A 24,602-nucleotide genomic window follows, 5' to 3' on the forward strand; every position below is an offset into this window, starting at 1 on the left:
AAGAGAAAATTTGTACTCAAAGAAAAAAGCTGATTGCATTTATTTGTAGAGAATTATCCATACATATATTTCCCTCTAGAGGATAAATATCTGGAAGGATGCACTTAAAAATATCTAGATTGATAGAAAATTTGAGTGCTTTAGATGGTCTGATTTTGGTCATTAAGGAGGAAAAAGCCTCTGAATCTCACATGAATATTTTCATTGTGTATTCATTTTTCTTTTCTTTGGTACTATTGATACAGATCATATTATCTATATTTATATAAAAAAACTTTTAAAACAGATTTTCTTTAATCCCTATGTATAATTGGCTTGTAATCCTATAAATATCGCAATTCAAATTATTTCCAGTTTTACTCACAAATGCAGAACACTTGTTATCACAGATCATACTTTTAAGGAAATATGCAATTTTATGCATATAAGAAACCCTTCCACTATGAGCAGGATTTACAGATTACTTAAGGTAGACTTTATTTTTTTCCATAGGAATAAACTTTTTTCCCAAATGAAATGAAAGAAATTCTTATAAAAGTTTGATTCATCACCAAACTTTTCCCCCCACTTCTATTCATTGGTTCTACTCTGAAAATTGAAATAATCACGTGCACATGCACGCATATCCCTAGATTCCTGTATAGAAAAGCAAATTTATTAAGAAGTACAGAGGTCTTTTGGAAATTCACTAAAATATAAGATCACATCTAGACTGATATTGACATGTCTTTAATATTTCTTGCATATAATTATTTCTCACTGTCTAGCATTATATTAAGATTTTTAAATGCTACAAGAAACGTCCTAGGTTCTGGTTTTAAAGGAGTCCGTTTTTAGAATTCAGGAGACTACAAGGATATCATCTACCCACCATGCCCCAGACTCTTTAGTCTGGCACGATTTGTTGGCTCGTTATATTTTTCAAACTTTTCATTTCAGTTATCGATGTAGCACAAAGTCTTTGATTATGTTCAGTTTGGGTATGGGATATCAGCCAGTTTGAGAGCCAATTAGTTTCTATTTCAGTTGGTCCAAATTAAAATGATAAATCCCTTTCTACAGCAGGCATTCCCTCACCACTGGACTCTGCTCCATCACAAGCGAAAATCACTAAGCTTGATTGAAAACCAGGTCAGAAATCAGATGAAAATATTTCTTGCATACATGAACATTCAAAGGTCATAGTTTGCCATGAGTTCACTTGGCAGAGAGAGCAAGGATTGAGTCATAATCTCTTAGATTAGAGCTTTCCATTTTCTCGTTACTCAGTTTTTCTTTTGGAAACTGACTGACTCCGTCAGATACCAATCATATTCACAATGGTATCTTTTCTATATCATGGAGGCCAGCAGATATGTGTCATTCTTTGCCCTTTTATTTCAGAAATCAGAGTCATGATACTAAATAAAAGAAAAAAATCAAATCAGATTTAAATGGGGTAAAATGGCAAATGGCATGGCAAACAAGCCATTCTCAAAGGCTTAGGTTTGAAAATTTATTCTATGAATTAGGTTCTGGAATTTAGAAAGCTAGTTTTAATTCAGTTTTGTGAATATAAAATAATAGCTAGATAGAGATATACTTGGCCATACTTATATCCATTATAAAACTTGCTGAAACTTTACAAATTATATAAAAATGTGAAGAAAATCACTGATACTATTCAGTACCATAACATCCATAATAATCCCTATTAACAACTTGGTGAAATTCCTTTTAATTTTTTTCTAAGTATGCAGATACATAAATATGTATTAGAAACCGGAATGTTCATTTTTATACAGTTTTGTATCATTTCCAAAGAGGTGGTCACTGTGTGCCATGCAGAGGCGGCTCAGCGGAAGCACAAAGGTGGTCAAGTAGCAGAAGACAGGGGTGAAGGGCAAGCATAGACCAGAACCTTTACTGGGGTTTCTATAGGAAAAGCACACAAGGCAGAGTGAACAGGTTAGGATTGAGTCATTTGAATAATTCTGGTAGGCTTTGGGCACAAAGAGCAATCTGTCTGTAGTTACCTGGTACCAGACTCCAGATCGGTTTAGGGTGGGGAAAATATTGGCTTGTTGTGTGAGAGTTTGTTAAGGATGTGATTGGAGGACATGAGCTTGGGGCTGGTTGGTTTGTACATGATGTGCTCCAGGCCTAGCCTTTTATTTTATCATAAGCATTGGCTCTAAGATTGCTGTGGGATGGGCAGTCTATCTCCGATCAGCAAGGCCACAAATGCCAGGACATCAAGAATACAGAACATAGGGTGATGGGCACAGAGGGGGGCATTTGATGGGATGAGCACTGGGTGTTATGCTATATGTTAGCAAATCGAACTCTAATTAAAAAATACCAAAAAAAAAGAATACAGAACATAAGGAAATATAGTTAATATAATTGGTCCAGTGATGGATGGATGCCAAATACAACTAGATGAATACAGAATTTAAGAAAACACACAACAAAAGACATAGTTTCTTTATGACTGTCTAACAATCCAGCACAGAAATATCCTGCAATTTATATAGTAATTCTGCTTTTATTAAATGCTTATCTATTTTATACTTGTTTGGTATTTTAAATAATTCCACAATAAACAGAGAAGAAAAAGACAGGAAAAAAAAAAGACAAGACATGAGTTCATTTAAAATGCTATATATAAACATATAATTATACATTATATCATATATATGTATATAACATAATACATATGATATTAAGTTATAATATTTGTGTGCTTTTAATCTCTATAAGGAAATAGGAAAAGCAAGATAGATCTGTTTTTACTGACTTCTAGAAATGTCTACAATACACTTACAATGTATGCAATAGTGCATGCCATAAAATATGATTTTAGCGCGATCAACCAAATCCTTTATATAATATTACACATAATATGCTATATATATTCATTTGAACAAGAAAAAATGTGCAGAGGAATATACACGAGACCATTAAAACTGGTTTCCAAAGAGGAATGACAGGCTTAAGCTGAACGCAGGCAGGGGAAGACAATTAACTTTGCTTCTATACTTTTGTATTACATCATTTTACATTTTACAAGAATGTATTATTATAATTTCAAGATATCCAATAAGGACATTTTTAAAAGAAAACTATTTTGTGTTCATTTCCTATTCTTCCTTTCAATAAATTCCCAGAAAGGATTTGCTAAGTTAAAAAAAGTATAAATATATTAAGGAAATACATAGGGAGACATATTATATATACATGGAGAGAGAGAATGTTGTCATATGTGCTACCACCAACAATGTACAAAGAAAACTATTTCTTTAGAAATGCCAGCACTGGACATTAACATTTTCAAATTCTAAAAAGAAACTGTAAACATTTGATTTGTTTTGATTTGACCTAATTATTTGTAAAACTGACCTCTTTAACCATTTGTTATCCTTAATAAGGATGAAATGATAAAATGAATATTTTCTTTTTAAAAGGAAGTCATTTTATTGATTTGCATATGATCTTTGTATATTAATAATACAGTGATATATATAATGATATTAACCATTTGCCATATGTTACAAATGCATTTCTCTTCTTCTCACTTGAATTTTCATCTCACACTTGATGTTTTCATATGCAAAATGTAGGAGACATTCCTGGTGGTCAGCACCCTGGTTTTTGCTGTTGCTTACTACACATACACAGACTCATTCTTTTTTTTTTTTTTTTTACACAGACTCATTCCTAATGGTGACTTTCAATGCTTGATATTTATAGCACAATAACTACTGAAAAAGCATCTTTTTCCTTCTGAAGTCTAGGAAAAGAACCCAAAATTCTTTTGATTTTCAGCAAATTTGAGGCTTATTACATTACAGTGTCACATGTTTTCAATATATATTAAAATATCAATATCTGAAAGGGGAAAATTATCCCTTTGCCTAGAAGTGTTTAAAATATTCTTATTAATTTATTATTCAAAACAAACCGTAGAAGCATTTTGCCTTAAGGAAAATCCTGCTTAGATTTTTACTGGAATAGTATTCACTTGATAAATGAATTTGGGGAGAACTGCTTCTTTATAAACCATCGCAATGTTTTCCTCAATTTATTAAAACTCTGTCATTCGGTGAACTCTGGTTTTAGCTACCTATTATAGCTCTTCTTATATAAACATTTGTTATTCTTAGGAATATGATTTTTCATTAGATTTTTTAAATGGTTAGTTCAAGTTTCTAGGAAGGTTACTAATTTGTGTGTATTTTTAATCAGCCACATCTCTGCGCTCTTAACTTGAGCAGTTTTGATTCTTGTAGTTCCTACCTCTACCACAGTTAAAATTGTTAAGAATTCTGTGTTTTCCTTTCCTGTGAATATTTTGATCATTATGGTTTTCTGCCTTGGTGCTTTAACAAGAACTTCCACAACACTTTAAAATAATACCGATAATAGGCATCTTTGCCTCAGTTACTGGATTCTGTGGAAGATTCATTATTATGTATCACACTGACTTTTAGTTTAAATAATTTTTTAAGGTTTTATTTATTCATTCATGAGAGACACAGAGGCAGAGACATAGGCAGAGGGAGAAGAAGGCTCCCTGCAGGGAGCCTGATGTGGGACTCGATCCCAGGACCCTGAGATCACAACCTGAGCCAAAGGAAGATGCTCAACCACTGAGCCACTCAGGCGCCCTGACTTCTAGTTTAAAATGGATATCCTTTTACCTAGTTTGCAAAGATTTTTTTAAAAGTAAGGAATGGATCTTGGCATTAAACTTTTTAGAGCCTATTGCGATGCTCGTTAAGCAAAATGTTTCCCCTTTTTGATCAACTAACTTAATACGTTAATAGTTTAAAGATACAAAGTCATTCTTGCATCCTTTAAACACATCTAATACCAATTTTAGTGCGTAGAAGTAGAGTTATGCCTATTTTTGTTTGTGTTTGCCTGATAGATCTTTTCTCATCTTTTCTACTTAAAACACAATTATTTGATTTTTAGGGACTTCTTAAATGGGCTCAGTTTGAAATCTAAACATCTTCGTATAACAAATGCACATTGCCATTCCTGGGGCATTTTGTATTATTGGTAGACATTTGGGCTTATACTTCCTTTTTAATTTTTAAAGATTGTTTTCTTTTGATGTCAGCTGTCTTGTTATATTATTTCTTAAATTATTTTTGTTCTTTTCTTGCCCTGACCATCCACTCTATCTTAATTTTCCTACGATTAATTTAGGGTATTAAAATCATATCTAAAATTCTGCTCTTGAGTGATCAAGAAGGAAACTGTATATTGCCATCATACTAGACATGGTAAGAAGTTCAGCATACATTTACTACCCAGCCAACAATGATTTCCATAAGCACAGATGGTTGATTTTTGCTTACGATGTATTACTTATTTATATTATCTTCTCTTTCAAGAATTATTTCTGACATTTGATTATAATATTTTTACTAATAACCTAATTCTAATTATTTTACTAATATTTGGATATGGGGTGTGAGAGCCTCCATTTATACTCTTGTTCCCAGCCCTAAAGAGATGTAGGTTCACTGCAATCATCTGAAAACTTGTAAGAATGTTTTTCCTTTAGGTTTAAAAAATATTAGAAGTATGGGGTCTTAGCCTCTTTTTTTTTATAAATCTTATTCACCAATGGGCCCTTGAATTGGCAAATACAAAGCTTTCTTCGGTTCAAAAAAGTTATCTTCTATTATCTTCCTATTCAGCAGTTCTTGGGGATTGCTGTTATATGCAAACTGGAACATCTTGATATCATGTTGGCCCAACTCATTTTCATATATTTATCCTTTTCCTTTGAATATCAGTTGAATATCTCAGACTTTTCATCTTACTTCCTTAATTCAATTTTATGCAGTGTATAATCTATTTGCCACTTGCACTTCTGTTTTTGAAATATCAATCACACTTTACGGTTTTAAGTATGATATCCTAATCTCACATTTTCCCTCCTTTATGTCTGTCTTCTAAATTTAAGTGGATAGCACTCCCATTTGAAAATATAAAATGTTCTACAGTCTCCGGTTTCTCGTGGTAAATCTATTTCAGCAAGAGGCACTCCTGCGATGTTTTTAGGGCAGCCCCACCCTTGCCATTTTTTTTTTTTTTAACTGCAGTTTCTCTTTTGTGGCCTTCTGCCTTTGTTCATAAGAGAAAAAGCCAGCTCATGACCCACTATGATGCCCGTTGCAGAAGTTTTCTGGTAACTGTGTTTACATGTGCACCTGTGTTTGAGCAAGTGGTAGCAAATTGGCCTCCTATATGCTTGTGATCTGTAGTCTGTCCTCACACCTTCACATTGCAGACCAGTGGCGGACTTTGATTAAACAGTCGTCTTATCCAATATGCTTGCAGAAGCACAGTGCTCTCACAGGAAGAGTGAGAGTTCTCCAAACTACTGGAACATGCATTAAACTCTTTCTAATGTTCATGATAGGGTAGGAATTTGTACCTGCTTTTATACTTTTTTGGTCAATTCCATTGAAAATTGAAGGCCAGAATTTGATCTCTAGTATATAATCTCACCAAAATATTTTTTGAGACCTTGGATCATTTTATTTTTTGTGTATGGGAAATTTTATAAGAAATATGTGCGACTATAATGAAAAGAATTCACTTCATTCAATCTCCAAACGGTGTCCCTTGAGGAGATAACAATCTCATAGCAAAACTTTCAGTATGATTTGCCAAAAGGTTTAAGAAACTGTACAACTGACCCTTGAACAATGGGGGTTTAGGTGCACCAATTCCCCACACCCCTGCATAGACAAAAATCTGCATATGACTTTTGGCTCCCCTCAAATTTAACTGCCAATAGCTTGCTTACTGGTGACCAGCAAACTTCACAATAAATAGTCAATTAACACATATTTTGTATGTATGTATTATGCACTTTATTCTTACATTAAAATTGAAGAAAAATATTAAGAAAATCATAAAGAAGAAAAAATACATTTACAGTGTCGTACTATAAAAATCCACAGATAAGTAGACTTCAAGGGTCAACTATAGTTCACTTTTACAAAGTTAAACTTCTAGTTCTACATAATGGAAAAATTACTGATAGCATATAATGAATTGAATTCGTATTCTCTTAATTTTCAAAGAGCTTTTACATCTTTTATCACATTTATTTTCACAACAGCATTACAACGTCATCTGGTAGATAAGATACATAATGAAAAGCACATTTTCAGATGAGAAGCCTATGATCCAGAGATAACTTACATAAGAATTCTACTGACAAGCAGTGGCAAAGCCAGGACAGAAATGAGTCATTTAATTAAGTATGATAAAACTCAGAATATTTACTTATTTTCTAATGATTTCAAATAACATAAATAAACTCCTCTCACTTCAAACTTAGTTGCAGTCATTCAATCAACTCATCCTTGTATAAGATTTCTTATAGACAGATTTGATTCTTGTTATGTTGGCCTTACAAGATAAAGTTTACAAGATACCTAAGATAGACCACTAAAAGAAAATACAACATAGTCTTTTTATTTTTGAAAGAGAAAATTGACCTTATTTTAGGGAATATTTGAATATTGGCTACCCCATAACCAAACTCATTGTGGCAGGTTAAAGTTTGCGGCGAATTCTTTAAATGTTTTTTTTTTAAGGTTTTATTTATTCATTCATGATAGAGAGAGAGAGAGAGAGAGAGGCAGAGACACAGGCAGAGGGAGAAGCAGGCTCCACGACCAGAGCCCAATGCGGGACTCGATCCGGGGACTTCAGCATCACACTCTGGGCCCAAGGCAGGTGCTGAGCCACTGAGCCACCCAGGGATCCCCTGCAGCAAATTCTCTAATTATCTTCCAATCAAAAAGTGGGGCCCATGCTCCTTCTCTTTGAATTTGGGTAGTCTCTGTGCTTTGACTAACAGAAACAGCAGAAATGACACTTCCAAAACCATAAGAAACTGGTAGCTTCCACTTCCTGTCTTTTGGATCACTCTTTCTAGGCACCCATGTAAGTATGAATACCCTGAAACCACCAAGCTAGAGAGGCCATGTGTAGACACGCTACTCAACAATCCCAGTTGAACCTAGTTTTCCAGCCATTTCCACCAGGACACCAGATATGTGATTCTTCAGACCAGACCAGGGACCAGCGACCAGCACACTACCACCAACTGACTTCAGAGGACACCACGTGGAACATAAATATCTCCTAGCTAAGCTCTGCCCCCAAAATCATCATCTTGCAATAAAAAAAAAATGTTATTTTTAAAAGATTTTATTTATTTGAGAGAGAGCGTGAGCAGAAGGGAGGAGCAGAGGGAGAGGGAGAAGCAGATTCCCCAGTGAACAGGGAGTCTGACATGGGACTCAATCCTAGGACCCTGAGATCGTGACCTGAGCTAAAGGCAGATGCTTAACCAACTGAGCCACCCATCCTAAACAGTTGTTATTTTAAATCACTAATTTCTGAAATAAATTGTCATTTAGCAGAAAATACCTGAGATATTCATCATCCTATTTGAAGAAAGTCTGACTTATAGATGAAAGGCAGGGGTCCACTTTCTTTCTTTTCTTTTTTTTTTTAAGATTTTATTTATTTATTCATGAGAGAGACAGAGAGAGAGAGAGGCAGAGACACAGGCAGCTGGAGAAGCAGGCTCCATTCAGGGTGCCCGACTTGGGACCCAATCCAGGGACTCCAGGATCACACCCTGAGCCAAAGGCAGATGCTTAACTGCTGAGCCACCCGGGCATCCCAGGGGTCCACTTTCCAACAAAGAAAAGACAAAGCAGAAAATACTTTTTCACATCCTTGGTGACTGAAATGCAAGTGTGTAACCTGAGATTAGTCAAATAGAGTCTAAGTTTAAGACTTTGAACCATAAAAAGGAGTGAAACAAAATAGAGGTAAAAATTCAAGGAAATTCAGAATAATTGCAACGAACCAATTCTTGTCATGCAAAAGACCAAGAATAGTTAAGAAAATTTTGAGGAACAAAAACAAAGAGGAAATCCTTGCCTTTTCAATAACAAGATTTTTTACTAAGGCATAGTAATTAAGATAGCGTGGTTTTCGCTCAGAAATAGACACTGAGACCAATGGAGAAGAACATGCATGTATAGAAACTTTATATATGACATAAGAGGAATTTTACATTAATGAGGAATAAATAGTGCTGAGAAAACCGATTATGCCAAAAATTAAAAAACATTGAATCTACCTCAGAAATATGCTGCAATCAATTTTATTTAAAGGCTCAAATAATAGTCAAATTTGAAAACATTTAAAAGGAAATATAAGAGAATATTGAATTCTTTTTTACCTTGGGGTAAGGAATAATTTACTAAATATAATTCAAAATAATAAACACAAAGGAAAATATTGAAAATTAAGCTATAACAAAATTAGCGATTTATTCTCATCAAAGTACCATAAAAAGGACATGCTATAACAAAATTAGCGATTTATTCTCATCAAAGTACCATAAAAAGGACATGCTATCAACTTAGATATCTGTATATAATTGTCAAAGGATTAGTATCTAAAATATATAAAGAATTTTTCAAATTAAAAAGAAAAGACAACTCAAAAGAAAAATACTGCCAAAATAAAGGAAAAAGTAATGAACAACAAACAGGAATGAACTATGAAACTGTGCTAACTTCAAGAGCAAATAAGGAATGCAAACTTAAACCACATTGGGATGCTATTTTACAGATTACATTGGAAATACTAAAAGTCTGACAAAAATCAATTGCTGGAAAAGATATTAGCCACTTGCTCCCTGAAACACTTGTAGTGGAAGAGAAAATTGTTATTCTCACTTTAGAGAGGATTTGGACAATATCTAATAAAAATTAAGATGCATTTACCCTGAAGCCCCAACAGTTCACTTCTTGTATATACTGTTTAAAAATTCTTTATATGTACATTAAAAATAAGTGGAAATATATTAATAGCAAGAAAATAGAAATCATTTAAATACAAATCAAGAGAGAATGCATAAATTGTAGGATGTTAATATAACATTGTTCAACAGTGAAAATGAATGAATAAGACCTATAAAAAGGAACACAGATGATTATCATAAATATAACATTGAATTAAAATGCAAGTTGCAGGGGCACCTGAGTGGCAGAGTCAGGTAAGTGTCAAACTCTTGGTTTCAGCTTAGGTCATGATCTCAGGGTCATAAGATTGAGCACTGGCCTCTATACTCTACTAGGAGTCTGCTTGAAGTTCTTTCTCCCTCTCCTTCCCTCCTGCCCTTTCCACCTGCACTCTCTATATTTAAAATAAATAAAGCTTAAATAAATAAATAAATAAATAAATAAATAAATAAATAAATAAATAGCAAGTTGTAGAAAAACGTGTACAGTATAACAAAAACTTTTTTAAAAAAGCAAAACTGAACAATATATACATACAAATACAATAAATCTGTTTTAGAGCAAGGGAAACAACAAATTTCAAAGTTATCACATAATGGAACAGGATATGGGAATTTTTTTTCTATTAATGATCTATTAATATGCTATATGATGTTAATGGATTTCCTAATACTGAATGATATAAACATGCCATTATTTTCTTAAGTATTATTATCTTAATGTATTAGATTAAGCTTGCTAAATATTTAATCTTTTGCATTATTCATTAGTGATCTTGACTTTTAAATTTCTTTATATGTGTGTATGTACTATATTAGATTTAGATGCCAATGCTTTATAAGAAGAATTTGGAAGTTTCCCACTAATATCTATGAGTTTGAACAAGTATAGCACTGAGACTGAGTTTGGTAAAATCCTACTGTGAAACAATCTTACTATCATGATTTTATGTGAGGTAGTCTCTTGATAACTTTATTTCTTATAAGAACTTGTCTTTCTAAACTGTCTTCCGAGTCCAAGTTTGACAAACTGTGTTATCCTTGAAACTTATTAGGTTATCATAAAAGCATGAAAAATAAAAACAAAAAAGGATGAAAAATAGTCTTAATTTTTTTATTTCATCTAATATTTTCCCTTAGTTGATTTTTTATTAAGTGTTTTCAAGAAGAAAATTTTGGTAAATTAATTAGAACTTAGATATACTGTTTTTCTATACCTCACTAATTTTGCTTTCATCTTTGCTCTTTTTTTGACTTTTTAAATTTACTTTGTTACCTTTTTCCTTTTTCAGCTGAAAATTTCATTTATTTTCACTATTTCACTTTTACTGATAAAAGTGTTTAGCTCTATGAAGTTTCCCCTACTTGCTTTAAATGTATTCCATAAATTTTATTTCATTTTATTTTTTAAAAAAAAGCATGAGTGAGGGGAGAGGGGGAAGGCAAGAGAGAATCTCAAGCAGACCCTACACTCAGCACAGAGCTGGACACAGAGCTTGATCCCACGACCTGTGAGATCATGACCTGAGCTGAAATTAAGAGTCAGTCACTTAACCAACTGAACCACCCAGGAGCCCCTCCATAAATTTTAATATGTAATATCCTAATGATCATTACTTCTTAAGATTCCATAATTTCTGTTTGTATTTTTCATTTCACCCAAGAGTTTAATAGAAGAATTAAAATTTTTCAGGTTTAACCTTGGTCCTTCTGTCTCCTCTCCTCTTTTATGTACTTGACTTGGAGGGGGGATTGGGATACTGCTCACTCCCCAAAAGACTTGTGGCAGGGGTTTAAGTTGACCGTTTTGCTGAGAATTGGGTTATAGTGGTCCCCCTTTTCTGTGGGCAATGTGATCCAAGACCCCAGCAGGTGCCTGAAACTATAATAGTACCAAATTCTATACATACTGTTTTTTTCCTACATATACATACCTATGATAAAGTTTAATTTATAAATTAGACATAGCAAGAAATTAACAATAATGGTAAAATAGAACAACTGTGACCGTATACTGTAACCAAAGTTATGTGAATGTGGTCTCTGTCTCTCAAAATATCTTATACTGTAGTGCCCCTTCTTGTGATGAAGCAAGAGGATAAAATGCCTACACGATGAGATGGAGCATGGGGAATGACATAGGTGCCCTGACATAGCTGACCATCAGTACTGATCATTTGACTGCATGTCAGAGGGAAGATCGTCTGCATCCCAACTGCCTTTGACCACAGACAACTGAAACCAGAGAAAGCAAATCACAGACAAGGGTGACTACTGTATATTTTTCTACTTAAAAGTAATTTAAAGTTGGCAGTGTTACTTTTCTTCTGGTTAGGCTGACATTATGGGTTACATGGGCTGTATTTGTTTCTCTTTTTGATCTGTATATTTTTTTGGAGTGATTCTAATTTAGCTACAGCCATTTTTCTAGGCTACCTGGAAGTCTCCACCATTGCTTTAAACCTAAGCATTGCATTCCTTTGATCCAAATTTTTAATATTTACCATTTAATTTATCAGAATATCTGTTAGGTTTCTTGTTTCTCCTATCTTTTTCCTTCCTCTGGATATAAAATCTAATGTCCAGCCTTAAAGCTATCATAGATCAAAGCAACTCATGAATCATCTAGTCCAGCCTAAAACTAGCACAGATATTTCTACAATTGATCCAAAAATAGGGGGGATGGCTATTCAGGCTCTGATTTCTTATTTTCAAATTTTCAAGACAATGTATGCAATATTTATGAAGTTATTATATTTTTTTATTTTTGTTTCAGAGAGTTTTTTTGAGTAAAAAACACAGTCCTGAGAATTTTTGCCCACTGGTCTCACCTCAATCCACAGTGTGAATACCCAAGGATACATGTGTACTCCAGATAACATGAGATGATGCAGAATAAATGCTCTTCTCTGAAGAGAAGAAAGAAGAAGAAAGAAAGAAAGAAAGAAAGAAAGAAAGAAAGAAAGAAAGAAAGAAAGAAAGAAAGAAAGAAAGAAAGAAAGAAAGAAAGAAGAAAGAAAGAAAGAAAGAAAAGAAAGAAAGAAAGAAAGAAGAAAGAAAGAAAGAAGAAAACATTATATATACCAACACAAACTTATAAAGTAGAATGTAATATTTGGATAATCTTTTTAAATGAAATGTGAGTTCTCAAAGAAATTTGACAAGTATCATTAAGGATACTTGGGAAATCTAAAAAGCACTTCCCATCTAGAGTAACAGAAAAAAATCATTTGTCTTGTATAGAGAGATTATACATATGGCCTTCAGTGCTTTCATGTCCCTGTTAATTTTCTGTTCATAATCAGCATTCTTATTTTCTCATATTATTCTCTAAATGAAACCGTTTTCATAAGCTCAACTACACCAATCTTATTTTTCTATTTACTTCCTATTTGCAATACAATAAAATTCCTAGAGCAATTACAACACTCCAGATATCATCAGATATTCTTATAGGACCTGAACTTTATATATTCTTACGTTCAGTCCAAGATTTCATTAGAATTGTTTTTTAACTCTTGAATCCTATGTTTGGTTCTTATGGCACTTGGAAATCCTAGGTAGTTCTGATATGCATTGCTCTGTGTGTAAATATGTGTAAAATCAGTGTATCTACATATTTTACATAGATATTACATACCTAAAAAATACACAGCTAATTTCTAATTAATTATAATATTGAATTTCATATTTGCACTTACTTTGTCAATTTTAATTCCTTTGTCTAACTATTGAGATAATTTTGAATCTTGACTCTAAACACCAGGGGCTTAAGGGGTACCTGGGTAGCTCAGCTGGCTAAGCATCTGCCTTTGCTTAGATCATGATCCCAGGGCCCTGGGATTGAAACCCCACATCTGGCTCCTCACTCAGTGGGAGTCTGCTTCTCCCTCTGCCTGACTAGCCCCCACTTATGCTAGCTCTCCCTCACTCTCTTCTCCCCACCAGTGTTCTTCTCTCCCTTAAATAAATAAATATAAATATATAAATATTTTAAAATATATTATATATAAAACATATAAATATTTTAAAAATAAAACAAGGGGTGCCAATGAGAGTGGAGATGAGGGTGGTTAGGGCATTTTTTTGAGCATAAGGCGTAAGATATCACCTTCTCCCAAACCTCACTAAAATGACAAAGTAAGATTTTTTTTTTTAATGTTTAAAGCCCTCATGGACAAAGAGAATGGTAAAGAGACAACAGCAAATAAGAAATATCAACAAATTTTGTGAAGATGGAAAAAGAGAATACAGGATTGATGTTGACTTAAATCAGAGCAAAGGAAGCACAAATCTATAAGCCCCCAGAAGGTAATATCAATGAGAAGCAAACTGGGTCATCCATGAAGAACCTTTAAAAGATTCAGGAATTGGGAAATAAGATATTACACAACCTGAAGGTCAAGTTTGGAGGTGAGAAAGGGAAACCGACTTAAAATATGCACAAGCAGCAGTTAAATTCTGGGTTTCTGTCTTCAGCCTTCCACTGCAAGGTAACTACCCACTTCTTGTTCTCATAAAAGAATAAGGGTCTCTTTCTTAAAGAAATTGAAACAGAAATACTCCATCTTGAAGACCTCAGGCATAGCTGAAAGCAGGGATAAAGTGCTAAATGGAAAAAAGAGAGAGAGAGAGAGATTAAATCTGTTTACTAAGAGGTGACACAAGCCTTACCATCTCTTCCTCATCCAGTTGCCAGAATGCCTACAGACTAGATCCTAACCTCTTAGGCATTGTGGTTGACAGCCTTCCAAAGTGCTTCCACATAATCCCTGTCTGCTGGAATTTACATCCTTAGGTAATACTCTTCCCTTGTATGTGGGCTGGACCCAGTGACTCACTTCTAACAAATAAAATATGGAAAAAGTGATGGAAAGATTAGGTAACTGAAGACTGTCTCATCTCGCTGACACCCTCTTGGCTTCTCATCATGTTGGAGAGACTCAAGAGGCAAAAAACAAGGCATCTAACAACATACGGATAGGAATTGAAGCTCAGTGCAACAGTTCACAAGAGACTGAATCTTGCCAATGATCTCCTAACTGAGCTTAGTAGCAGATCCTTCCCCAGTCGAGTCTTGAGATGACTAGAGTGCTAGCTGCCCCCTTTGATTGTAGCCTTTGAGACAATCTGAGGCAGAGGAGACAAAAAGCCATGTCCAGATCCTGATGTGAAGAAACTGTAAGATATAAATGCTGTTTCAAGCTGCTACATTTTGGGATACTTTTTATGCAGGAATAGATCATTACTAAAGGCATTTTGGAACATCCCTCTATCAAAAACCTGAATGCTCAAAATAAAAGACCTACAGAAATGGACATCTGGTATACTCTCAACAACAACAACAAAAGTCTGACCACCCTACAATAAAGTCCACAATCCAATAAACTCTGCACAAGAATCTAGATCTACCAAATAGCTCTCTCTTGATATGAACAGGCAGCCAAGGGTCACAGGAAGTTGATTGAAAGCTCCAATGTGGAAGGAAGGCTAAAACAAACTTACAAAAGAAACTTTAAGAAAATAGAAGCAATTCACACACACCCATGGCAACAAGTTAAGCTACAAATTAAAATTACTATTTTCAGAAAGATAAAGACAGATACTACATCTATCAAACAGTGAGAATTGTAGAAGACAAACACAGTAAAAGGAAGAAGGGAGGAAGGGGAAGAACAGGAGGAGGAGAAAGTGTGGTGGGAATGGAAGAAAATAAATAAAAATTATTCTAGGAAGATAAAAATAATTGCTAAAATGGAAAATTCAATAGGTTGAAAATATAATTGAGGAACATCACAAACTCTAAAATAAAAGGCAGAGAAAAGGCTGATATGATATAGAAGGTAAAACACACACATACACACAATCAATTCAGGAAGTTTAGTATCTAATAGGAGTACCAAAAAGAGATACCAAAAGAGGATTAATTAAAAAAATAATAAACTAAATATTCCCAGACTAGAAAACACGCTTCTCCAGATAGCAAAGAGCCCACAGAGAGCTCAGAAAAGAGATAATAAATCACAGTAAGATATATAATCATGACATTTCAAAACATCAGAGGAAAAAAAGAAGAGCCTAACAGTTTCCTGGGAGAGTAGATGTAGATCATTTGCAGATAACCTGGAATATGAACAGCAGTGGAATTTTCAAAAACATACATTAGAAGCCAAAGACAAGACAATGACTTCCAAAGTTTGGGCAAGCTAATTTTTTTAAAGGTGTATTTATATGAGAGAGAACAAGCAGAGAGGAGAGGGGAGGGGAGAGGAAGAGAGAATCTCAAGAAGATTCCCCACTGAGTATGGAGCCCCATGTGGGATTCAATCTCACAACCCTGAGATCATGACCTGAACCAAAATCAGGAGTCAGATGTTTAACCAACTGAGCCACCTAGGCAGCCCTGGGGGAAACTAATTTTTAACCAAAAATCAATACCTAGCCAATTGACTATGAAAGCAGAAAAAAAAAAGTGAAGTACAAGATCTAAAAAGTTGTACACAAAGTACCTTTATACAGGAAGTTATTGAATGTGGTGAACAAAACAAACAGCAGAAACAGACCCATAAATACAAAGAACTAGTGGTTACCAGAGGGATGCAGGGTACAGGTTGGGCAAAATGGGTGCAGGGGAGTGGGAGATGGAGGCTTCCAGTTATGGAATAAAGAAGTCATGGGAATAAAAGGCAGAGCATAAGGAATACAGTCAACGATACTGTAATAGCGTTGCATGGGGACAGATAGGAGCTACACCTGTGGTGAGCACAACATTACACAGAGCTGTTGGATCACTATGTCATACACCTGCAATGAATGTAACATTGTGTGTCAATTATACTTCATGAGGAAAACTTTTTTTAAGTGGTGCACGTGAGGGAATAAATTGATAGAAAACGGTCTAGGTACGAAGAAACTCAATATGGATAAAAGGATATGACAAGCTCTAGAAGGAAGGCAAAAAGAAGTGTCAAGACAAGACTTGTATAGCAAATCTGGAAGAGACACTGCTGAAGCTAGAACAAGCGGATTTGGAGCTCCAAAAGAGGAAAACCATGATCTAACAGTTCACCTGATGAGGGCATTGAACAGCTGGTGGAAATAAAAGAAAAGTCTGTTGGATGTATGAGGAGAATTAGAATTAGTTTCATGTAAGTGAAACAAATTGAAAATTTGAGACAATTTTTAATGGCAGAAAAAAAGTTTTAGAAGAGAAAAAACCTTCACCATAGAATACTATGCGACTAAGCAAGTGAATATTTCATGAAATAGGCTATTTCGTAATCACAAGATGTACACTCTGAAAATACTTTTAATCAAAAATTTGAAATGTAATTATATTAGAAAGGATAGGAAATACAGCAGGGAACAGGGGTGCAGGAGAGATAAATCCTCACATAAAAGGAACTGGATATTATATCACTAAAAAGATGAACCAAGAAATGATAAGAGGGGAATGTTATTTACAGTATAGAATGGAATAGTCCATGATATACACAAAGGAACTGGAAGTGGCTTTCTAGGAGACGTGAAAGGTGGAGGAAAGTACTAGTGCTCTTTATGTTAAGCCTTTCCATTTGTCTTTATATATCACCTTAATTAAAAAGAGCTTTAAAAACAAAAGAATTACACAAATCTGTTGCTCTCAAAGGATGTTCTTAATCTACAATTAAACAAAAACCCAAGATGCCTCTGAATGTGGTAAACTCCCTAATTTTCACTGAATCAGAGAGAAATACACTTTATATGTGTGTAAACAAAAAAGTATAGACAATACTGAAAAATATACATTGATTCTGATTTATTAGGGGGCAGTAGAGTTGGAGTGGGGAGGAGACAGATCATTAATTTCCATGCAAAACTTTCACCTTTGACCTGCTACAAATCTTAAAATTAAAAATTCAGTCATTTGTATCCTAAGCCAGATAAGTTTTTTCTTTTACTGCAAAGGACATTAATGGGACAATTGATGAAATATGAATAAATTGAGTAGATTCAAGTGTTATATCAAGGTTAATTTCCTGCTTTTGATAATTATACCATTGTTCTCAAAGAGAATGTTCTTGCTTTAAGAAATATTTTGGAGTAAAAAGAGCTTTATGTCTGTAGCTTTCAATCAATTCAGATAAATATATGTGTGTGTATGCACACACACAAATCAATACAGAGAGAAAAAATAAAGCAAACGTAACATTTGAGATGATCTGGATGAAGAGTTTAGGAATTCTTTGTATTATTTTTGCAATGTTTTTATACAAATAAAAAATTTAACCAGGTGCAAACAGACTCTTCTGTTATTCCCAGTAATACATCCCTGAGAGTGACACAAAAATACTGTCTTTTTGTCATAGTGTTATTAGGAAGATCCCACCATCAGATACTCATTACAGAAATCATTTAGGAACCAAGAGATGTTATGTCTGTGTTCTTCCCAAGACAGAAGGAAGTTAAAATGACAAATAAGACTCACCACCCTGAAGTGGTTTCAAGAAAATGCACTATAATTGTTTCAGAAAGAATTATTTGGAAAGGAAAATATTTTTTGCTCTGCTTCTCATATTGCATCTATATCAGACAGGTTGATCTTATTAAAGATAATTGAAATGGAATTTTAAAGCGTATTTTTTTAGGTGCTTCAAAACCCTGAATAAATTGAAATGGAGCCAGTTCCCCCAGATACATACTTGAAGTAATTGTTTTTCAAACTTTATTGAAGGCATTTCGGAACCAGGTCAGAGTTTTGTGTGGGTTAACATTTCCTATTATTTCACTCTCCTTTCAAGGTTAGCCACTGTATACTAGGACTAAATTTAATAAGGGACAAGCAAATAGTATTGGATGGTTAGCTCTGTTTAATTGCCCCTCAAGTCTACCCACTAAAATTTAACAATATATAATAATATAACATATAATAATATAATAATAAAGACTAAAGTCTTTATACTGAGACGTTTGGTCACCTATAAGCACATATTCTGTTACAACCTGCCTCTGCCTTATTTACATAATAAATATGATGTGTGGGAAGTGCAACTACTTAGCTGGGTAAGCAATTACTTATTTAGGTAAGTCAATTTGTTTCTGTGGGTGTCACTTTTCCTTATCATTAAAAAGAAGCACATTGAACTACATGACTTCAAGTTCCTCTTCAGCTCTAAGAATACTTGTATTAGGGTTCTCCACAGAAACAGAACTAACAGGATGGGAGGGGGAGAGAATGAGAGAGAAGGAGTGAAATTCTGACTGATTTTAAGCGATTGGCTCACATGATCATATAAGTGCAAGTCTAAAATCTATGGAGTCAGTTGGTAGGCTGGAGATCCAAGGAAGAGTTGCAGTTTGAATCCAAAGGCTTTCTGCTAGCAGAATCTCAAGTTGGTTGGAGGAGTCCAATCTTATTTGTTGTATTTTTTTCTTTGATAGACTCCCTGCCCAGCATGGGGTTTAAAATAAAGACCCTGAGATCAAGAATAACATCCTCTACCAACTGAGCCAGCCAGACACCCCTCAACCTTACTTCTATTAACATCTTCAATTGATTGCATGAGGCCCACCTACATTACTCAGGGTAATCTGCCTCACTCAAAGCCCACGAATATAAATGTTGATCCCATTCAAAAACATCTTCACAGAAACATCCAGAACTTTTGCCAAAAATTTGTACACTCTGGTCCAGCCAGGTTACCCACAAAAATGACTATGATAATACTTAATGTTATAATTACTTCAAAAGTTTAAAAGTCAGAAGCAGTGTAAGGAAAAAATTATTGTCATAATATTCATACAGAGAATCCTAATAAACTCGACCCCAACTCCTTGAAAAGCATTGTAGTTTTTAAACAAGTGAGATGTTCTTTTTCATTGTGTTTGAGCCAATGCATGGAGTAAAATTAGCTGGTAAGCAGCATTTTCAACTACCAACAGGACATTGCATATAATGTCAAAATAGGTGACTTCAATAAAACAGTTTGAATCCTTCTATTGAATCCACCTCATATCTACTAAAGATGGTTCTGGCCTAAAAATCTCAGAATGTAGGTTTGAACAGAATTCAGAGGCCTATTATCTGTGTCCTTTTTTCTAGAATTGTACATCCCAGCTTCCTTCGTATGGATTTTAGCTCATTGTTTCAGTGTTGTAAAATCATATTTGGAGTAACATAACAGTCCTCCCATCACATTATGAGGAATATTTATCTCAGCAATAAAAATGCATTAACTAGCAATCATGTTACCACTTATTTAAAAATTAACAGTTTTGAAGTAAAAGAAAAATAGCAATGTTATACTGATACTACCAAAAGGAAACATAAATCTCTTTTATTTGCCTTTAGACTCTTATTCCTCCAAGGATTCTAATATCTTGGAATGTGGGACCAACTCTAAGGCAAGCAATAGGCTTCCACTAGTATTCTCTCACCATCACAAAATAACTCTGAGCAAATTTAATTTTAATCACTGCACTAGTGCCCAACAAGAAAATGTAAGTGAAAGAAGCCACAATTTGAGAATATAGCACTCCTTGGTCTTTCCAACATTTCTTAGTCTTTTGCTGACTCATTCACCTGAGAACTTTGGTTATAAATGCAAGAAAGAACCCACGTGGTGGTCTAGTTCCAGAATTCCCAGCAAGACTCACTTTCTTGTTATTAAAAAGAGTGGAAAGTGGCCATCAGAAGGACTTTTGGTTTGCCTATGCATCCTCAGAAAAGTGTGAATGGAGGTGACTGTTGACCTACCACTTTTGTGCTATTGTGCAAAGTTGAGTCTCATCATTGAACATGGAGCAGTAGTTTAAGAAAGGAAAAATCTGGCAGTCCTCATTAATGAATATCTTCTAACTCTCCTCAATGCCCTATACTCCAAGTCCCCTCCTCCTCCCAGACTGAGTGAAAACAAGCCATTCTTTTAAGTCTGAAGTTCCTCATCAAATCTTTTGTTAAATCTGTAGGTACCTTCTCAAGGTGCAAGAGTTCTATGACCAGGGGGCTTTCACACGAGGGGGCACAGCCTGGATGCCCCAAACTGTTTCTTACTAAGCCTCAGCTCTCCGCAAACCAGATCTGATGACAAACTGCCAAGTTCAACAAAATGAAATTTGCAATATATACATATATCAAATCATTATGTTGTATACATTGGTCTCATATGTAATATATCAATTTTAGCTCAAGAAACTGGGGGAGAAATCATCTGGCATCTGTACCTACATGTTACAAAAGATTATTTGCATACAGTTCCAAGGGTAAAAGAGGTTATTATTGTCATTAGGGTCAATCCTTAAAGGGAATTATTTAAAAGGCATGAAAAAGTTCTTCAAACTGACAAACATATACAATAACAGAGTGCAGTCGTAAGCAAACAGGAAGAAAGTTAGTGCCACCCCATTCATTTCATGAGGTGTTAACTGGAAGAAGGAGGTAGGGAGAATGAATCATAATGCCCATGATTGGAATGCAAGAAAAGTACCAAATAAGTGGCTGGTCAAGGGCCCAGGTCAAGAAGTTCCCTTGCAGCAGACTTCTAACCAGAGCTATCCCAAGCAGAAGAGCACTGAGAAGGCATTTTGGACCTGCAGAGCCCAATGATTCCCTTAATTCCACACTCACCCCCAAAAATAAATCCTAGAAAATACCTAGATCCAATGGTGCCCCAGTTTCCCCTGGGTGTCTTGACATGAAATGCTCAGGAAGTTAAAGGTCTCTCAATAAGATAGGAACTCTTTCTTAACCACTTCACAGGGATTTATGGAAGAACAAAGTTATATAGGTTTTTACACATGGAGTTGGTATTGCCACTGACAAAAAAATTAAGCTCCGTGCATGAATGGGATTGTGATAGAGACAAGGGACACATGGCCTACTTTCAGTCTTAAAAAGAGGTGCTTCCTTAGGAAGAAAATACCCTTCAGTTGCATGGCATGCACTCTTCACCCAGTCTGTTGAAGTTGGCACTCAGCAATTTTGACTCAGAAATTAATTTCGGATACGCAGATCTGGGACTTCAAAAGATATATCTGTGCCAATAAAAAGCATTCAGACGGTAATGACTTTGCACAACCAAAGTGATTCTTAGTAAACAAAAACAGCCATTAAACATATCGGGTCCTTTCACACAAAATGACCAACCAACGTCTGCTTTGTGTTAGAGGAAACTAATGGTCATAAATTTTATTTAACTCCTGCTTCTGTGGGAAATAAAAGCAATGCACATAAGAATCAAACCCCTGGGAAATTGCTGATCCTAGGTAATTCAGTGTCATAACACTGCTGCCCAAAGTACACAGATTTTGCTGTGATTTCCTACAATAATGTCTGTAATCTTAATGATAGGGTAGTTGACGAGGTGCTCAGCAGTATATCAAACATTCACACTCCCTGACGGGTTTGCAACCCAGACAAATATGTTCATCTAACTTTTCCAATGTTGCCTCCCCTGTGCTCTGGCCTGTTACCTTTTCTCCATCTCTATGTCACCATTCCTGAAACGGACCGTCCACCTCCCATGCAGGAAGCATATGTGTCTTTGCCCCCCACCTTCTCAAAGAGCTTTGCCTTTGTCTTCTTTCATAGGACATCATCCCTCCCTTTGCACTCTTTGTCCTCTTGACATCATCCCTCCCTTTGCACCATCCATCCTCTACCCCAGTCTTTCCCCTCTTCTTCTGCAGCCAAAGCTCCTACCTTCCACATCCATCTTTGTTTAATTATCTAATGTTTTTATGTAAACATTTGAAGGAAAAGAACATGCCAAGACATTCACTAGGCAAAAAAAAGGGGGGGCGGGTAGCAAGAGAATGAAAGAGAGGAAAGAGAACTTCAAAAGTGGAAAGACAGCATTACTTCGAGAAGAACCCTGAATGCTTGTTAGGGAGAAGAACTAAAACTAGAACTTGTGGCCCTTCCTTCCTTGGGTGTGCACTCTGTTCTCAGCGACAGATCAAAGGAGGCAAATCCCCCTCTGTGGAGCCCTGACCATCAGGGACTGGAAAGTTCGGGAAAAGTTTTCCTGTGTGCAGTCAGAAATATTTTAGAAGTTGGACATTCAAAGGATGAAAGTGATATGCTGGAATAACGAAGGCCAGCCCGGCTTAAATAAATAAATAAGTAAATAAGCATGGCGAGCAGGGAAAATATGGTTTCATTAGAGAAGCCTTTCTGGGTAATAGAAAACTAAAGAAATACTGGGAGAAATCAAGCAAAAGAAAATTAGGAGCCACAAAACTGGAGATAAAGTAGAATTAGAGGTAAAAGAAGCAAAGGCAGGATATAATCTGGAAGGTCAATTGATAAACTATGTAGCAAGCACTGAACCAACACCAATCAATACAGCTCAGTATGAACCGAATCACAGCCTAATAACCACATCACATCCATTTTATGGTACTATCTATCACGCAAACAGCAGGAAGCAGTGGCAATTCAACTTACTGCACACTCCAGCGAACTGGCTTCCAAGCATCGTTTGGAAGGAGCAGTGCAGCAGTCTCTGTGATAGAGGGTGAGGGAGCAGACGGCTTGCAGAACAAACAGCCTGTGAGCTCCTGTAAGCACAAATCTGGGGCAAGAGGGGGACAGAGGGACCAGAGAGAGAGAGAGAGAGAAGGATGTGGGGTGGGCCTGCTCAGATTCCACATGGAATTAGGGAGTTCTGCTGGATACTGCTCTGCTGCATTATGGAGAAGGGAATCGGGGGCAGGCAGTAGCAGGGGTGAGGGAGGCAGAAGGCCGAGGGAAACCTGAATCAAGCACAGAATTATGGAGAAGCAGGGGCTTGTGAGCTAGTTGAGGTGTCCAAGGCAAGATAAATGAACACTTGCTTCCCCAGAATTAGGGGTTTTATTTAGCCTGTGGGGTTTTTCCCCTACCTTCACATCACTGGGGCATTTTCACTTTTCTCCTAAGAGGGGAAAAAAATCCTGAAAGAAAAAAAATACATATTATGTATGTTATTCAAGCAAAAGCCAGAGTGCATGCTCTACACCCTAATATCAAGACTGTTTGGTGGCCGCAGGCTGTCTGCATCATTCTCCTTCCTCCTGGTCTTCTGAGAACCTGCGCTCTTCACTTGGGACAAGGGAGGCAGGGACAGCCACCAAACCTTCCAAGGATTGTATCATATGTATTCTCCAAATTTGTTTCAGATGAACAGCTTTTTATAAGAAGTCAAAATATAGCTTCGTTTTCTTCACTATTATCATTCTCCATCATTATCATTTGTTGTCAGTTTGCTACATTTTGACTTCCTTTCTTTAGCAGAGATGTCAAGTCTGTTGTAAGCTCTGGGTAGAGATGCATGGCACCAGGACTTCAGAGGATTAAATCTATTATAGTGTTAGCATGCAATCACCTTCCTTAACTCCGAAAAAGGTCACAGATGGAAGCCCTGTCTCAACATTGGCTCTGATTACTCTAGGGAATATGTGAAGCATTGAAGTTGGTCAATCAAACCCACCTACCTTGTAAATTATATGTGTCATAGAGTATATTTATAATAAAAAGTAATTTTCAAATGGTATATACACTTCGATTTTAAGACCACTCTACCATTCGCCAGCCACATTAAACAAAACAATAAGAAACTACTCAGGCTAATCAAAAAGGAATGAAACATTCCACATTAGAACTTAGTCAAGGTGTTTTACGGAACCACAAGCCTTGACTGTTGGTATGCAGGTGTTTCCTAGGTACCGTTTAGTGTCCTAAATTTTTGATAGGGACACATGCAAAATATTCTCCCTCAAATGCATTACTTGTTCTCTG

The 24,602-nt window shown here is 35.5% G+C and overlaps 1 long non-coding RNA gene across 1 annotated transcript in view; it reads right to left on the minus strand.

The window, feature by feature from the left end:
- The window catches only part of LOC140626118 (uncharacterized), a 98,915-nt gene that overhangs the window by 2,537 nt on the left and 71,776 nt on the right, over positions 1–24,602 (minus strand). The gene's annotated exons all lie outside the window — the stretch shown is intronic.

The sequence above is a fragment of the Canis lupus genome, chromosome 37 (assembly GCF_048164855.1).
Source record: "Canis lupus baileyi chromosome 37, mCanLup2.hap1, whole genome shotgun sequence".
Taxonomy (NCBI): domain Eukaryota; kingdom Metazoa; phylum Chordata; class Mammalia; order Carnivora; family Canidae; genus Canis; species Canis lupus.